This window comes from Oncorhynchus nerka, linkage group LG3 (genome assembly GCF_034236695.1).
Source record: "Oncorhynchus nerka isolate Pitt River linkage group LG3, Oner_Uvic_2.0, whole genome shotgun sequence".
Taxonomy (NCBI): Eukaryota; Metazoa; Chordata; class Actinopteri; order Salmoniformes; family Salmonidae; genus Oncorhynchus; species Oncorhynchus nerka.
Window position 1 is genome coordinate 22,489,230 of NC_088398.1, and position 18,771 is coordinate 22,508,000.

At 44.1% G+C, this 18,771-nt stretch overlaps 1 pseudogene; it reads right to left on the reverse strand.

Annotated features, from left to right (window-relative positions):
• LOC115114178 (D-ribitol-5-phosphate cytidylyltransferase-like) overlaps nucleotides 1–18,771 on the reverse strand; it is a 43,460-nt pseudogene that overhangs the window by 15,295 nt on the left and 9,394 nt on the right.

Consider the following 18,771-nt stretch of genomic DNA (forward strand, 5'->3'; position numbering starts at 1 on the left):
TCATGTACCCAATATATTCAAATGAAATCTAATCCAATTTATATATATAGCCCTTCGTACATCAGCTGATATCTCAAAGTGCTGTACAGAAACCCAGCCTAAAACCCCAAACAGCAAGCAATGCAGGTGTAGAAGCACGGTGGCTAGGAAAAACTCCCTAGAAAGGCCAAAACCTAGGAAGAAACCTAAAGAGGAACCAGGCTATGTGGGGTGGCCAGTCCTCTTCTGGCTGTGCCGGGTGGAGATTATAACAGAACATGGCCAAGATGTTCAAATATTCATAAATGACCAGTATGGTCGAATAATAATAAGTCAGAACAGATGAAACTGGAGCAGCAGCACGGCCAGGTGGACTTGGGACAGCAAGGAGTCATCATGTCAGGTAGTCCTGGGGCATGGTCCTAGGGCTCAGGTCCTCCGAGAGAGAGAAAGAAAGAGAGAAGGAGAGAATTAGAGAACGCACACTTAGATTCACACAGTACACAGAATAGGACAGGAGAAGTACTCCAGATATAACAAACTGACCCTAGCCCCCCGACACATAAACTACTGCAGCATAAATACTGGAGGCTGAGACAGGAGGGGTCAGGGGACACTGTGGCCCCATCCGAGGACACCCCCGGACAGGGCCAAACAGGAAGGATATAACCCCACCCATTTTGCCAAAGCACAGCTCCCACACCACTAGAGGGATATCTTCAACCACCAACTTACCATCCTGAGACAAGGCTGAGTATAGCCCACAAAGATCTCCGCCATGGCACAACCCAAGGGGGGGCGCCAACCCAGACAGGATGACCACATCAGTGAATCAACCCACTCAGGTGACGCACCCCTTCCAGGGACGGCATGAGAGAGCCCCAGTAAGCCAGTGACTCAGCCCCTGTAATAGGGTTAGAGGCAGAGAATATTCATGCTTAGCCTATTCCTCTTTGATTTAGAAGATACTGTTGCACAAACAACATGCTGATTAGGCCTCCACCAGCACTGGTATCAGACTGTATTAGCTAGCTACATTTGCTCTGACTCAGTACTTTTATTAGCTAGCAACATTTGCTCTGACTCAGTACTTTTATTAGCTAGCCACCTAACTAGCGATTAGCATTAGTGGCTACCACGATTTAGCTTAACTTGCTAAGAAAATACAAACTAGCTGTTGGCAGATGTAAGAAACACAAACTAATATTGTAATTATAGACCGCTTGTGGATTTATATTAAGATCAAAGTGGAAACAACATCATTGTTGCATGTGCTGCATTGACTATGCAGACAGAACGAAAGTGTCTCGTGGTCAAGCAACAACAAATGTGCTCCTTGAGTGACGGGGTGGGACTAGGTCTGTGTGGAAAGCGGCATGAAGAGTGAGAGCGGTGGGATGACTGAAGTAAACTATACAAATGGACGTTACACACAGAGTATCACATTTAACAAACCAAACATTCAAATACCGTTATAGAAGGTAAAGTAAAAACCCAAACCAGTCCGTGCCAAAAAATACGGTATACCACCCAGCCCGTAACATAGACTACATTATATTTCTCCTTCTTCCCCTCTAAGGACCAAGTCAATACTGAGCAAAAACAGAGAATACAACCAACCAGTAATAATCCTGAAACAACAAGAACATTTAGTTTGGGGGGGAGACTATGGAGAAATGCAACGGGCCAAGAATAGATCCCTGCGGGGGCCCGCATGTAATATCAAAGACATAGTCTCCTAATACAACAAAACATTGTCTCCCAGTAAGATATCAGTTAAACCAGTCCATTACTGGTCCTGATAAATATAATACATTGCATTCAGGTTGCAGAGTATACGAGTATACAATGGTGCAATACTGAAAATGTACTCCACTATCACCAGACACCAACAGGTCATTTTGCTTGCAACGTCCTCTTGCTGCATTAGGGGATCTACACTACCAGATTTGCCTTGATGACAGCTTTGCACACTCTTGGAGTTCTCTCAACAAGCTTCACGAGGTAGTCACCTGGAATGCAATTCAATTAACAGGTGTGCCTTCTTAAAAATTAATTTGTGGAATTTCTTTCCTTCATAATGCATTTGAGACCAATGCATTTGAGACCAAGAGTAGCTCAAATAAGTAAAGAGAAACGATAGTCCATCATTACTTTAAGAAATGAAGGTCAGTCGATATCGAAAATTTCAAGAACTTAGAAAGTTTCTTCAAGTGCAGTCGCAAAAGCGTTATGATGAAACTGGCTCTCATGAGGACCGCCACAGGAATGGAAGACCCAGAGTTACTTCTGCTGCAGAGAATACGTTCATTAGAGTTAACTGCACCTCAGAAATTGCAGCCCAAATAAATGCTTCACAGAGTTTAAGTAACATACACATTTCAACATCAACTGTTCAGAGCAGACTGTGTGAATCAGGCCTTCGTGGTTGAATTGCTGCAAAGAAACCACTACTAAAGGACACCAATAAGAAGAAGAGACTTGCTTGGGCCAAGAAACACGAGCAATGGACATTAGACTGGTGGAAATTTGTCCAAATTTTAGATTTTTGGTTCGATGTGGGTGAATGGATGATCTTCACACGTGTATTTTCCACCGTAAAGCATGGAGAAGGTGGTGTTATGGTGTGGGGGTGCTTTGCTGGGGATACTGTCTGTGATTTATTTAGAATTCAAGGCACACTTCACCAGCATGGCTACCACAGCATTCTGCAGTGATACGCTGTCCCATCTTGTTTGGGCTTTTTTTAAATTTATTTTTATTTCACCTTTATTTAACCAGGTAGGCTAGTTGAGAACAAGTTCTCATTTGCAACTGCGACCTGGCCAAGATAAAGCATAGCAGTGTGAACAGACAACACAGAGTTACACATGGAGTAAACAATTAACAAGTCAATAACACAGTAGAAAAAAAGGGGAGTCTATATACAATGTGTGCAAAAGGCATGAGGAGGTAGGCGAATAATTACAATATTGCAGATTAACACTGGAGTGATAAATGATCAGATGATCATGTACAGGTAGAGATATTGGTGTGCAAAAGAGCAGAAAAGTAAATAAATAAAAACTGTGGGGATGAGGTAGGTGAAAATGGGTGGGCTGTTTACCAATAGATTATGTACAGCTGCTGCGATCGGTTAGCTGCTCAGATAGCAGACGTTTGAAGTTGGTGAGGGAGATAAAAGTCTCCAACTTCAGCGATTTTTGCAATTTGTTCCAGTCACAGGCAGCAGAGTACTGGAACGAAAGGCGGCCGAATGAGGTGTTGGCTTTAGGGATGATCAGTGAGATACACCTGCTGGAGCGCGTGCTACGGATGGGTGTTGCCATCGTGACCAGTGAACTGAGATAAGGCGGAGCTTTACCTAGCATGGCCTTGTAGATGACCTGGAGCCAGTGGGTCTGGCGACGAATATGTAGCGAGGGCCAGCCGACTAGAGCATACAAGTCGCAGTGGTGGGTAGTATAAGGTGCTTTAGTGACAAAACGGATGGCACTGTGATAAACTGCATCCAGTTTGCTGAGTAGAGTGTTGGAAGCAATTTTGTAGATGACATCGCCGAAGTCGAGGATCGGTAGGATAGTCAGTTTTACTAGGGTAAGCTTGGCAGCGTGAGTGAAGGAGGCTTTGTTGCGGAATAGAAAGCCGACTCTTGATTTGATTTTCGATTGGAGACGTTTGATATGGGTCTGGAAGGAGAGTTTGCAGTCTAGCCAGACACCTAGGTACTTATAGGTGTCCACATATTCAAGGTCGGAACCATCCAGTGTGGTGATGCTAGTCGGGCATGCGGGTGCAGGCAGCGATCGGTTGAAAAGCATGCATTTGGTTTTACTAGCGTTTAAGAGCAGTTGGAAGCCACGGAAGGAGTGTTGTATGGCATTGAAGCTCGTTTGGAGGTTAGATAGCACAGTGTCCAATGACGGGCCGAAAGTATATAGAATGGTGTCGTCTGCGTAGAGGTGGATCAGGGAATCGCCCGCAGCAAGAGCAACATCATTGATATATACAGAGAAAAGAGTCGGCCCGAGAATTGAACCCTGTGGCACCCCCATAGAGACTGCCAGAGGACCGGACTGCATGCCCTCCGATTTGACACACTGAACTCTTGTCTGCAAAGTAATTGGTGAACCAGGCAAGGTGGTCATCCGAAAAACCGAGGCTACTGAGTCTGCCGATAAGAATATGGTGATTGACAGAGTCGAAAGCCTTGGCAAGGTCGATGAAGACGGCTGCACAGTACTGTCTTTTATCGATGGCGGTTATGATGTCGTTTAGTACCTTGAGTGTGGCTGAGGTGCACCCGTGACCGGCTCGGAAACCAGATTGCACAGCGGAGAAGGTACGGTGGGATTCGAGATGGTCAGTGACCTGTTTGTTGACCTGGCTTTCGAAGACCTTAGATAGGCAGGGCAGAATGGATATAGGACTGTAACAGTTTGGGTCCAGGGTGTCTCCCCCTTTGAAGAGGGGGATGACTGCGGCAGCTTTCCAATCCTTGGGGATCTCAGACGATATGAAAGAGAGGTTGAACAGGCTGGTAATAGGGGTAGCGACAATGGCGGCGGATAGTTTCAGAAATAGAGGGTCCAGATTGTCAAGCCCAGCTGATTTATACGGGTCCAGGTTTTGCAGCTCTTTCAGAACATCTGCTATCTGGATTTGGGTAAAGGAGAACCTGGAGAGGCTTGGGCGAGGAGCTGCGGGGGGGCCGGAGCTGTTGGCCGAGGTACGAGTAGCCAGGCGGAAGGCATGGCCAGCCGTTGAGAAATGCTTGTTGAAGTTTTCGATAATCATGGATTTGTCGGTGGTGACTGTGTTCCCTAGCCTCAGTGCAGTGGGCAGCTGGGAGGAGGTGCTCTTGTTCTCCATGGACTTCAGTGTCCCAGAACTTTTTGGAGTTGGAGCTACTGGATGCAAACTTCTGCCTGAAGAAGCTGGCCTTAGCTTTCCTGACTGACTGCGTGTATTGGTTCCTGACTTCCCTGAACAGTTGCATATCGCGGGGACTGTTCGATGCTATTGCAGTCCGCCACAGGATGTTTTTGTGCTGGTCGAGGGCAGTCCGGTCTGGAGTGAACCAAGGGCTGTATCTGTTCTTAGTTCTGCATTTTTTGAACGGAGCATGCTTATCTAAAATGGTGAGGAAGTTACTCTTAAAGAATGACCAGGCATCCTCAACTGACGGGATGAGGTCAATGTCCTTCCAGGATACCCGGGCCAGGTCGATTAGAAAGGCCTGCTCACAGAAGTGTTTTAGGGAGCGTTTGACAGTGATGAGGGGTGGTCGTTTGACTGCGGCACCATAGCGGATACAGGCAATGAGGCAGTGGTCGCTGAGATCCTGGTTGAAGACAGCGGAGGTGTATTTGGAGGGCCAGTTGGTCAGGATGACGTCTATGAGGGTGCCCTTGCTTACAGAGTTAGGGTTGTACCTGGTGGGTTCCTTGATGATTTGTGTGAGATTGAGGGCATCTAGCTTAGATTGTAGGACTGCCGGGGTGTTAAGCATATCCCAGTTTAGGTCACCTAACAGAACAAACTCTGAAGCTAGATGGGGGGCAATCAGTTCACAAATGGTGTCCAGGGCACAGCTGGGAGCTGAGGGGGGTCGGTAGCAGGCGGCAACAGTGAGAGACTTATTTCTGGAGAGAGTAATTTTCAGAATTAGTTGTTCGAACTGTTTGGGTATGGACCTGGAAAGTATGACATTACTTTGCAGGCTATCTCTGCAGTAGACTGCAACTCCTCCCCCTTTGGCAGTTCTATCTGGACGGAAGATGTTATAGTTGGGTATGGAAATCTCTGAATTTTTGGTGGCCTTCCTGAGCCAGGATTCAGACACGGCAAGGACAACAGGGTTAGCAGAGTGTGCTAAAGCAGTGAGTAAAACAAACTTAGGGAGGAGGCTTCTGATGTTGACATGCATGAAACCAAGGCTTTTTCGATCACAGAAGTCAACAAATGAGGGTGCCTGGGGACATGCAGGGCCTGGGTTTACCTCCACATCACCCGCGGAACAGAGAAGGAGTAGTATGAGGGTGCGGCTAAAGGCTATCAAAACTGGTCGCCTAGAGCGTTGGGGACAGAGAATAAGAGGAGCAGGTTTCTGGGCATGGTAGAATATATTCAGGGCATAATGCGCAGACAGGGGTATGGTGGGGTGCGGGTATGGCGGAGGTAAGCCCAGGCACTGGGTGATGATGAGAGAAGTTTTATCTCTGGACATGCTGGTTGTAATGGGTGAGGTCACCGCATATGTGAGAGGTGGGACAAAGGAGGTATCAGGGGTATGAGGAGTGGGACTAGGGGCTCCATTGTGAACTAAAACAATGATAACTAACCTGAGCAACAGTATACAAGGCATATTGACATTTGAGAGAGACATACAGCGAGGCATACAGTAATCACAGGTGTTGAATTCGGAAAGCTAGCTAAAACAGTGGGTGAGACAACAGCTAATCAGCTAGCATAACAACAGCAGGTAAAATGGCATTGACTAGGCAATGGGGCCGACAGATAAAACAAACAAGCAGAATGGAGTACCGTGATTAATGGACAGTCCAGCGTGCATCAGCTATGTAGCCAAGTGATCAGAGTCCAGGGGCAGCGGTGGATGGGGCAGGGGGGCTGGACTGGCGAGTGTTATCCAGGTTAAGAAACTAACAATGACTAAATAGCTTGTAGCTAGTTAGCTTCTGGAGATTCTTGAGTGTGTTCTAAAAATTAAAAATAATAGCGATTCCGTATCACAGGTTTCCGGAAGGTATAAACAAATTTTTTTAAATCGGGAAGAGATAGAAAGTACATATGGGCCACTGCGTGTTTGGGACGCGGCGATGCAGACGGTAAGCAGGCCTGTGCTAACAAGCTAACAGATTAGCAGGCCGGGGTAAACAAGGTAGTAGTTAGCGGACCTGGGTTAAACAAGCTAGCAGTTAGCATGCCGAATTAGCAAGCAAGGAGATAGCGAGGGCTAGAGAGTTAGCCTTTAGAGGACGTCGCGGTAGGGTGAGTCTGTTTATTCCTCTTAATGCAGTGACATCGATAGACCGGTCGTGAGTCCGGGTATTGTAGCCCAGGAGTATGCTAGGAGCACAGGAGGTCTGGCCGGGTTAGCTTCAAGCTACGTGGGTGGAAACGCTAGCCAGGAGTAATCGACCAGGGTTGCGGTTTAGCTCGATAGCTAGTTGTGAAGATCCAGCTGAAAAATGTTCCGTGTACGGTGGGAATCCGGGGATAAAAAATAAATAGGTCCGTTATGCTCTGGTTAGCGTCGCGTTGTTCGAACTGGCGAGAGCTTTCCGAGCTAAAGGTTAGCTGATGACCGGTTAGCCGAAGACCGCTAGCATAGCTGGTGGTTAGCTTCAGTTGAGGGGTCCCGGTTCCGAAGTAAATATAAATACTTTAGGAAAAGTAGCTACATTGGGTGAGGCGGGTTGCAGGAGAGTATCTGGAAGCTTAGGTTTAGCAAAATGTTTTTAAAGATGTGCGAAGAAAAATATCTAAAACTAAACGAAAAAGAGACGATATTTACAGAGAGACGATACGACAGGACGACTTACTGCTACGCCATCTTGGACTATCATTTGTTTTTCAACAGGACATGACCCAACACACCTCCAGGCTGTGTAAGGGCTATTTTACCAAGAAGGAGAGTGACGGAGTGCTGCATCAGATGACCCGACCTCAACCAAATTGAGATGGTTTGTGATGAGTCGGTCCGCAGAGTGAAGGAAAAGCAGCCAACAAGTGCTGACCATGTGGGAACTCCTTCAAGACTGTTGGAAAAGCATTCCAGATGAAACTGGTTGAGAGAATGCCAAGAGTGTGCAAAGCTAAGGGTGGCTATCTGAAGAATCTAAAATAAAAAAAAAAAATAATTTGATTTGTTTAACACTTCTTTGGTTACTACATGATTCCATATGTGTTATTTCATAGTTATGATGTCTTCACTATTATTCTACAATGTAGAAAATAGTAAAAATAAAGGAAAAACCTTGAATGAGTAGGAGTTCTATAACTTTTGACCGGTACTGTATATCATTAGTAAAATAATGTGTTTCATTCCAGTCAGTGAAGGTTTAAAATAACAAATCTCCTCACATTCGATTAGATTCTTGGGTGAGATTTCGCCCCAGGTTCTCCACAGTGGAATTATTGCAGCAATCCCATAGAATGGCCAAATGTCTTGGCATACGAGGTAATGAAACATGACAAAATCTATACTTACAGATGTCAAAGGGGAAATCAGACGAGTCTCCAACAATAAGAACAACTGTTTTCAATACGATATTTGAAACTGTATTTACCAGAGTGGGTTTACTGATCCTTATCAAGTTCTAACAACAAGAATCCCTCTACATGACTAACTAAAGAATTCCATCTCTAAACAACATGGAAATTCTAGCATACCAAAAACAATATTGCTATTTAACATTTCGTTTGGAGAGAAAAACACACAAAAAACAATCACTGACTTTCAATTTTTGTTATAATTACAGTGTCAATGTGTGTCAGTGAGTGCTTGGCTAACATCCGTCATAGGTCGATACATTTCAATCTGTTTTCACACAATGGTAACCTAAGGTTTGCTCTTTGCGCCTTGTCATGTACAGTATAGGAACTCTACATGCAATCTTGGTTAGGTTTCCCAGTTACAATGTCTGATTGAACAAGGCTTTTAAGTACCTTTGGGATATTGTATTAAATTACAATTCATTAAATACTGTCCAGCCATTTGGGTGATATGAAAATGAAATAACACAGATGCAATGAATTTAAGTTGTGGCTGTCCATTAACATAGATATATTTGTACATATCTGGAGGCCAGGAGGACTGAAATAGGGAGTTTTGACAAGAATGAATAAGCCCATCTGGGAAGAATTATCCTCATTATAACAGAAAACCTATCACAGTGATTTATGCAAGGTCTTAGTCGGCTATTCCACTATCTGACAAGGATAAGCATTTTCTCATAAAACTGGAACAGGAATGACTAATTAAGAGCATCACTCTCCATAGGTCAGTGGAAGACTCTGGCATGCTGGGAATTGCGGACCAAAGACCCAACATCCGATAGCACAATCAAACTCACATGTGAAGTAGGTGCATCACACGCTTCCCCGTAAAGAATACAGAGCACCTTGTTTTAATTAGATGACACGTTGACGTCAAAGACCGACGGCCGCACGTCGTCGACACTCTAAAAAATGGAAATCCATCTTCACTCCATTACTCAGGTTGACTTCCTCCTAGCTGATGCTGACAAGGCTCAAATCAAAAGAGATGGTTGAGACCTCTCTCCATCTGCAACGAACAGTGAGGTACTGCCATTGGTTTGTGATGTGTTATTGCTGCCAAGAAATGGAAGCTGTCATTTGTCCAAACACAAAGCTCACTGGCATGTATATCAATTGTTGCACAAACAAGATTACAACCATTATATGTTTTTTTTGGGGGGGGGGGGGGGCTTTTCTATTGTGAGAACATCTGGCTTTTCTGTATCCTTTCCAGCTGTTGCGACCTACTGTTGTGGGTGAGCGCAACGTAGCCACTAGCCTGCAGTAATCCAATCTCTTCAGTAACACATATCCCGCCATCTCTAATCCAGTGTTAGGAGGGTTTCACATTCATATAATCATGTAAATGCCGACAGGAACACATTTCACGTCAACCGCATCAACCCTGACAACTGCAGTGAACTTTTGACAGGCCAAATGGGGAACCTCAAACACCATCCAGAGCAGAGCCTTCCCATGAGACACAGCTGAGGTATGTATGCGGTAGGGCAAACACTTGAACCAATGTGTGTGTAAGTGTAACATGGCTTTTTCACACTTGGAGGACATCTTTATCATCTGCATGTTTCTTTTATTAAAAACAAAACAGAACATCCGTGTCTGGGTGGAAAGGTTAAAAGGTCATATTCCACCCACCAATCATCCACACACCCACCCACACATGTAAGCACACGCACACACACACACGCACACACACACATCCAACATCTAACACAGACAGCACAATTAGCCTCAAGACCAAATGCATGAGGAGACAAGACTCTGGAACAAGGACTTACACAGTTCTCATTTGTTCTCTTTTGTTTGGTTTTTTGAAAAGTGCATTCCAGGGGGACTCTAAATCCAGGGGAACGTAAGGCCAGACACACATAAAAAAAAAAAACAAGGGGTCATACCTTTGAGTGATAAAGCTGGGTACCATAGACTAAAATATTTCCGAGCTTGGCTCCATCATGGCCGCCGGCTCTCCTCCCATCGGCTCGCTGGCGGACGAATCGTCCTTCGACACGCTCAAATACACCTATCAAAAGAAGACCCACCACACCCAGTCAGACATGCATCTCCTGCCAATAATGACAATCTCTTACAGAGTCTTAGAGGATGATTAAACCATTGGATCAATTAAAGCACATTGTTCAAAACACTCCTAAGAAAGACGAGCTTACGACTGAACAAGCATGTTTATTTAAAGGTCCTCGTTTGTGGAGGGATGTTGAAGGAGTGTGTTGTCGTGTTCGGGGTAAACACACGTCGGATAGGACTCTGGGGGTAGTAATCCCTCTGGTTCAGGTGGAAAGGCCTCACTGTGTTTATTTAGATAGATGGGCCCACCTTAAGACAGCATAAACCAGCACTGATGAGTCACTTAGTGTGTCATGCATGGGATGGGAAAGCATGTGAGTCTACACTGCTGCTGCTGCTAAACGTCTAATTGGGCTGTTGACTGACGCTCGACAGGGTGAATTCACTCCAATTATGTCTTCTTATACTGGATTTTTGTGTTGTAAGCTCAATGTCAAATGTGTTAATTAATCTGTTATAAACCTATTATACATCATTATGTGACTATAAGTAAAGTAAGTCACTTGTCATCTATCAACATCTGTTTTAATTCAAATAAGTGGTATTATTGATTTGTTTTGCTGCAGTAGAAGGTGCCAGTTTGGCTTAAGTCTAGACGGGATCATTACCAGGCACATACTGAATCGATTGCCACGCACTCTGTCTGTGAAACTCGATTATCTCCCACTCTGATTGCTAGGTCATTGTTTAATAATACAGACTAAGCCAGGGTTTCCCAGACTCGGTCCTCTGGACCCCAAGAGGTGCACATTTTGTTTTATTGCCCTAGCACTACACAGCTGATTCAAATAATCAAATAATCATCCACTTTTGATCATTTGAATCAGCTGTTTAATGTTAGGGTAAAAAACAAAATGTGCAACCCTTGGGTTCTCGAGAACTGAGTTTGGGAAACGCTGGACTATGTCCTCAAGAAAGAACAACGTGTGCCATCTAATGCCACCCAGATATCCTTCACTGTTGATTTTGCGTCCTCACTTAAGAGAGGGAAATTCTGAGATCGCTCTGTGAGGCAACTCTTGTTTTGAATTCAGCTCCCACCTCGCTAACTCTGTTTGGATTTAAGCCTTCCCATGATGCTGATGTTCAATGTAGGACATCCTTAAGCTGCCATGAAATCGACTTAGGCCGGGAGTAAATGTATTTTTAATAAGGTGCTGGATCTAGGGAGTCCTAGGGTTCTCTACCTGGGAAAAGGGCATCTGGTCCACAGTAAGAGCTGTGGGGAAAACTCAGACACAGATGCATTTACTTTGGTGTGGTGGAGAGCGATGCTCCCACCTTAATGCAGCCTGGAACCAGGGCCAATTCACACCACCGGAGAGGAGCTGTTTGTGTGTGTGTGTGTGTGTGTGTGTGTGTGTGTGTGTGTATGAGTACTTGCATGCACAGAGATTTACTGAAGACCTAACAAGGCCTTACAACACAAATCAAGGCAGGCGGTTTAATCAAGTTATCCTGTATGGCATTTGCAATGATTAAAACTGAGTTGTTTTGAAGACGTAAAGACTTGCTTAGAGAAAAACAGAATGCAACTTCCTCAAGCCCACTGTACCTCTTTCCCCTCACTTTGTTTTGGCAGTTGTGCTGTTGCCGGGGTGAAAAGGTCAAATCACAAAAAGCCAATAGGACCTTCATACCGTAAATATTTATTTTGGGTTCCAATTAGATTATATCGCGGGGGATTCTACTTGAGCTGTCATGAGTTAATGTTGCTCTGTGGTTGATATTGACATCTGAACCGAGCCAAACGGTAAGTGAAAGGAGTGAAGTGCTCTCAGGGGGGGGGGGGGTATAGGGTTTCTAAACAGCAACATCGTTTCGTCGGAGGGACCAGAGGTAGACTGCAAAGTGAACATTTTACAAGTGGAAAAAGGTTGGCTGGCCATGTAGTACATGTACCTTGAGGAAACTAGAGCTTGCCCGGGCCAGACGTGTGCTTCAGAAAACACCCAACACAAGTTCATTCACAGTGTGGGAAACCTGATTGAGCCATGATAAACGTCCACTAAGTCCACTAAGCACAGACAACACCCATATACACAATGTTCTCTGTTAACACTGCTAACTCACCTTGTTCTGAATGTGTGCGATTGCTACTGGGATACCCAAACATCAGAGGGTTCCATGGCCTTCGCAAGCTTACAGTCCATCCTTAAAGCAACAGGGCCAACTCACAACAAGCAAAGTGAACAGTAAGGGGCAAAGAACCCCAAGCATAGAGAACTGAAGAGAGTATAATTTCCAGTACCAGAACAAGAGTGTTGGTAAGGCAACTGTGAATTCATATTTTTTTTCTGTTATTTTACCAGGTAAGTTGACTGAGAACACGTTCTCATTTACAGCAAGGACCTAGGGAATAGATACAGGGGAGAGGAGGGGGATGAATGAACCAATTGTAAACTGGGGATTATTAGGAGACCGTGATGGTTTGAGGGCCAGATTGGGAATTTAGCCAAGACACCGGGGTTAACACCCCTACTCTTACGACAAGTGCCATGGGATCTTTAATGACCTCAGAGAGTCAGGACACCTGTTTAACGTCCCACCCGAAAGACGGCACCCTACACAGGGCAGTGTCCCCAATCACCAGTATGAGGCTCTATTCACACATGTATCCCCATGTGAACTCAACTCACCTAACTAATGACCACTGGATGCAGGAGTGCTCGGTCTGCCTCCTCCAACGCACTCAGCGTTTTTCCAACTTCAGGCAAGCAAGAACTGTTCACGTATGGATACAAATTAAAAGCAATTGTCAGAAAAGAGTGGAATATTGTTGAGTTGGCTATCTGAACAGCAAAAAATTTACATTTTGGCAATAACATAAAGCATTTTCATAGTGTTTAAACAGGCTTACTTATATTCTGTTTTCCTAAACTCCTGAAGTGTGAACTTACAGAAACTCAAATAAAGTTCCACTCTTTTGACAGAGATCGTCTCCTTATCAAGTCTGAGATCACATCCACCTCCTCGAAGAAAGACACAAAGAAACATTTTGCAGAAATACTTTATTAAAATGTGAAATAAACCAAATTGTGATGTTAGTTAGTGCTGTTAAATTATATTGGAATGCAGGGGAGCTCAACTACAGTCCAAGAGGGTTTTCCATGCAGGAATTAATTTCTCCCTGGCACTTCATCAATTCATTTCAACCGGAGAGTCTCAGTCCACACACCTGGTTACCCAATAATAAATGAGTCCCTGATTAGAAAGCAAGGACAAAACCAGCATACATTACGTAGCTCCAGGACTAGAGTTGAACACCATTGATCTTAAGCTAAATTCTCTCCATGGCTGGATTGCTCATTAGAACAAATGAAAGAGACAAGGAACCACTGCTGGGTTCTCTTTGTCTCTCCGAGCTGGCAGAATGATAAAGCGTACAAAGAAGCCTGGGGACAGAATTGCAGATGAGCCAAGTTAAATGACATTACACTGTAAATCGAATCAAAATTCAGCACAGTCCAAAATAGTAAAAGCATTTTTGTTCACTGTAATTGTAACCACATTTTAGCTGAGTATCTTTCCACGAATTTAGCCCTTGAATACAAATGAAATGAAGCTGTACAACATGCTACAGTCAGTGTGTCCATTTCATGTTCATCTCTTCTGTTTTCCCAGTAATTCTTCCCTGGTCCTGTCCAACATTTCATACACAAGAGGAAATAAACACAGAAACAAACATCCACGCTCTGTGTTTGTCACTGACTTTGAACCGTTTAGAATAACAGCGACAATTAGAAATATGAAATGGTTACGGGAAACATGTGGAGGGTTATTTGATCCAGAAAGATAAGTTGCTTGTGGGTTCTGAGGGAAAAGCATCAGTCAGAAATGTAGATTTGCGAGATTATATTTTCTGACATGATTTAAACAAGGTTAGTTGGGCATGAAATTCTGGAATGGGATGTTTGTTCAAGAAGTCTGTCTGGGAGAGCCAAGGAGACAGGAGGTCAAGGACCAAGTACAAGACACGCCAGAGATTTCGTGACCGAGACAGAAATCAAGTTCCAGGCTGCCAGAGGAAAAAAAGAGAACTGCCCCAAACTATGAGTTTCAATTCAGAAAGATGTTACCAACATTGTTTCCTAGTAAAGACCTTAGAAATACCAAGTCCCAGATTAAAACAGGCTATAAAATAAAGCGTTACCTATTACTTTTTCAAACTATGAGTTGCTTGTTCGAAATGCCGAGAAACTCAGACAAAGAGAAAGGATAGACATGATTTGAATATAGTGCTCAAAGTGTAGTTCAGTGAGCTTTGTCCCGACCTAGCTGTTCATCTATCTGGCTGTGTCCATGACTAAATATCTAGTAGGTCAAGGTTCATATTTTTGAAAAAGGAGGGATATAATTCATGTGTTCCAAGACTGCACTTAATCTTGAGTGAATATGAAATACTATCTTATACCAAGCTCAAAATGTTAAAGATAAGGAGGGGATGGAGGTGTTCTCCCTTCATCAGATCCTCCCTTCCTATCATGACACTAATGTCTATTAGATTGGGCTCCGACACAAATGGACTCAGAGCCTAAATTTAAAATGAAAAAAACATGCAGATGTTTCAGTGGCAGCTCTACTGTAATGTCAGAATTATGTTTTTGTGGTAAAATTCCAATTCCTTTGTCTCAAGACACTGAAATAAATGTGGCACTAATAGGTTTACTTTATTAAATCAAAAATGATGAATGGCGAAGAAAGCTGTTTGTTTGAACGGTCTGGGAATGTCTGATAGAGGACAAGTGATAAAAAATAATAATAATAATATTTGACTAACATTATGTATAGAACAAGAAATAAAAGTGCTAACAAGAACATTGTTTATAATATATTGCATATTAATACAATTTCATGTTTATTTTGTATCTTCCACTATGATTATGGGATCACGTCCATATTCATCCTGCTATGAGAATCCCCTAATCATATTCTCCCCACAATAACACACACGCAGCCAAATCCTCCACCTGCACACACACCACATTGTGTGCTCGCCTCCAAGCTCCAGCTCAGGCTCTACCTCCCTTATCCCCTGTATTAGATTCATTAATGGCACTGATCACAAAGCTAACTCCTCCGTTTCCTCTCCTTTCATCTCCCTCGAACCCCTGGGAAGGATGTATCTGGTCCCAGACGCGTGCACTGCAACACGACCCCACCGGGCACCCGTGTGCAAGGAACGATGGTTCCAATCAGAGCCAAAGCCTTAGGTTCCTAGGATCCCATACGTCTCCGGGGTCTGCCTAGCACCACGACAGCTAGATCCGCTGCCTGTTTGACGCGTACTGCCTGATGAAGGGCTTGGCACTGCTTCACAGGAGGATGAGCTGTCTGTGTGTCTGTGCTCTCCCTGGTTCACCAACACACTTCATCCACCATGCATTTCCCCCCTCTGTTGTCAACTACCGAGGGAGGATGTATATACTTTTCGATATACGCAGGAAGGAAGAGACTCGACGGCGATGTGGGGACGGTATGGTAGGAGGCCGGGATGTCTGTTATATAATTCATGAGAATGGAGAAGTGCAATGTGATTTGTGGGGACGATATGGCAACCTGTGACCCCTTCACCTTGACTGAGAATGAACGGGAGATATGTCATACGGGGACGGTATGGGGACACTGGTTGTCCTTCAACATGATGGGCTGTAGTGAAGAGTCATCGCTGAACACTCAATTAATCAGATCATTCCCATGGCATGAACTATATGACTGCCATCTGCTTTCCGTCATGCCGGGGAGGTGGAGTGGTGGAGAGGCAGAGGGGGGATGGGGGGGGGGGGGGGTTTGGAAGCCTTCAGACAAGCTCCATTATAGGTCTAACAGCAGATGGCAAGTCTAACCGGGGCCCACCCAAGCGGAGCTCACATGGTCTGGGAGAGGGGTGTTGTCGGAGGGGTGGATGAAACATCAATGTGATGATCGCATGTAAAATCTCACAAATATTGTAATTGTAATCATCACCATACCATGTCCAAAGCGCTCATGCGCCTCTGCAGAGCGTTGGCCAGCTCTGTAGCCTGTGCAGACTCACCTGTGACAACACAGGCCGACTGGGAGAGAGTCTCTGAAAAAGAAAGTGTACTTTGACCACTTTTGCGGCAAATCTCCATTACTAAGCAATGATAATCATCTTTAAACATAGCGAGAATTCATTTAAATCAGCAGCACTCGCAATTCAACTTGATTTACGTGGGGAAGTGATGTGCCAAAGACACACGCACACACATGAATGAAGATGTATTCTTGCATATGCTCCCAACACACACTAACAATGAATTCATTCACACACAAAGCTCTCTTGGTATAATTACTATGCTCAATATGTCATAATCCAGTTGGACGGCCCAGGTGCATACAGAGGTAAAGAGTAGGACTGATGACTTTATGGATGTTTCCCTGACTGTGCAGAGAACATGATGGCTCTACCCTGCCCTGACTTGTATAGATGGCATTCACATCACAGACTGCAAATACCCTCCCTTACTTTCTGACAAACTTAAAAACAAGACTTGGTAGAATATCTTCCTGGGAGAACAATAAAAGACTATTCTATTTCTCATCTACACTCTATTCCATTCTGAACTGGCATTGTCTCACACAGGACAAAATGCCTTTACGTCACTTATGTGGTATAGAAAATAGTGCTAACGTACATTAGGTCTATAAAGTACGTGGTTTTACTGTCGAGATAAACAACGATCATGGAAATATTGCACTTACAAACAGTACAATGATAAAGTGATGATAAAGTACAAACAAAACAGCACAATGACAAAGTTGTGTATAAAAATGTATACAGATATATACCTTTGACAATGGACTCTGCTGCAGCCAAATCTCCTTTGTAGGTCACCTACAGTAGAAATAAACTTAGTTTAACAACATGTTAGCATTAAACCTGTTCTAAAAAGCATTGTTTATTTTAGTGCAAATATATTTAGATTCATAGGCCTTACCCGATTACTGGCTTATTTCAATGCTATAAAAAAACATTTAAAAAACTTTACTTTCAGTCATCATATCAAGTAGTATTAAATACAATAGACAATGTATAAATTCAGATCTGTACTTGTCCCTGTATAACAAACTAGTAATAAGAATACAACTAGAGCTATGACAATGGCCTAATTTAGGCTTAAAGGTATTGTCCCAAACTGAGTTCCAGTGTCCCAGGCTTGCTCACCTTCCACAGGGTTGGCGGGCCCTCGATGGGCTTGGCATTGGTGCCGCAGTACTGCAGCGCCAGAGGAAGGCACTCTGTGCCAAACTTAAAGTCCGACTCGCTGCACTATGAGGACAAGAGACGTGGGATTGTTGACGATGCATAACAAACTGAGTTAGTTCCTATTTCATAAACAGAGTTGAGAAAGTCTTCTGGGGACAAACAAAAGAGGATAGCTCACAAACTCACATCAACCATAGTTACATCTAAACAGATTTTTCACCTAGTCGGCTCGGGGATTCTAACCAGTGACTTTTCGGTTATTGGCCCAACGCTCTTAACCACTAGGCTACCTGCCACACCAAATCAGAGGAAAGTTGAGTTCATAACACTTTGGCCCAGTGCAGTGAGAAGACATTGGAATCAGATTGCCGGCGCTGTAGATCACATTGCATTGAAAAAGTGATATAAGCGATGAGCTCATGGCTTTTAAGATACTGTGTGTGGACTACAAAGGCTAAATCAAAGGCTAACTCATGCTACCTGAGATAATATGCGGGCAATATTTTATCAGGGTTATAAAAGAGAGGGCCTTTTTCTCAGGACCCTGGAACTGAAGGAGAAATATGACTGCGTCCTGTGGTAATCGAACCTGTAGAATTCTCTCCCAGTACAAAGGCGTGCACTGGGGACAAGGATAGCGTGTCTCCCCTTTGTCTTTTCAGACCAGAGTTCTGCCAGGCTCAATGCATGTCAAACTACAAATGTGAGGCTCATGCAGAATATGTCCTACAGTGCTAACTTGACAGACACCTTACACTTCCCCAACTTCGATGGACACAAGTGGAGAGGGGGTGGGGCACTCCCCATCGCGCCAGTCTCTGGTTCTCACAAATACACTTACATCACAACAAATTTGTCTTAATTATCAGTGAAATGCTACTTGACTGGCCTTGACACTCCACTTCACTTGCATAGTGAATGTGCTCTCATTTTCAGAGTCAAAGCCAAAACCAACAGGGCTCCCTGGTAATCTAAAATGCGTAGGTGCCAGGAACCAAAATAACTGCAGACAAATGGGGCTCCAATTGGAACCGTACTTCGGCTCTCCGTCAAGGCTTCCTACGTCCTTCAAAAAACTGGTATCTGCATCATCATCTAAATCGACCCAAGGTTCAAATAGCAGAGCTCTGAAGTATCTGGGCTGGTTGAAATATAAATATGGTGAATTTTTGCAG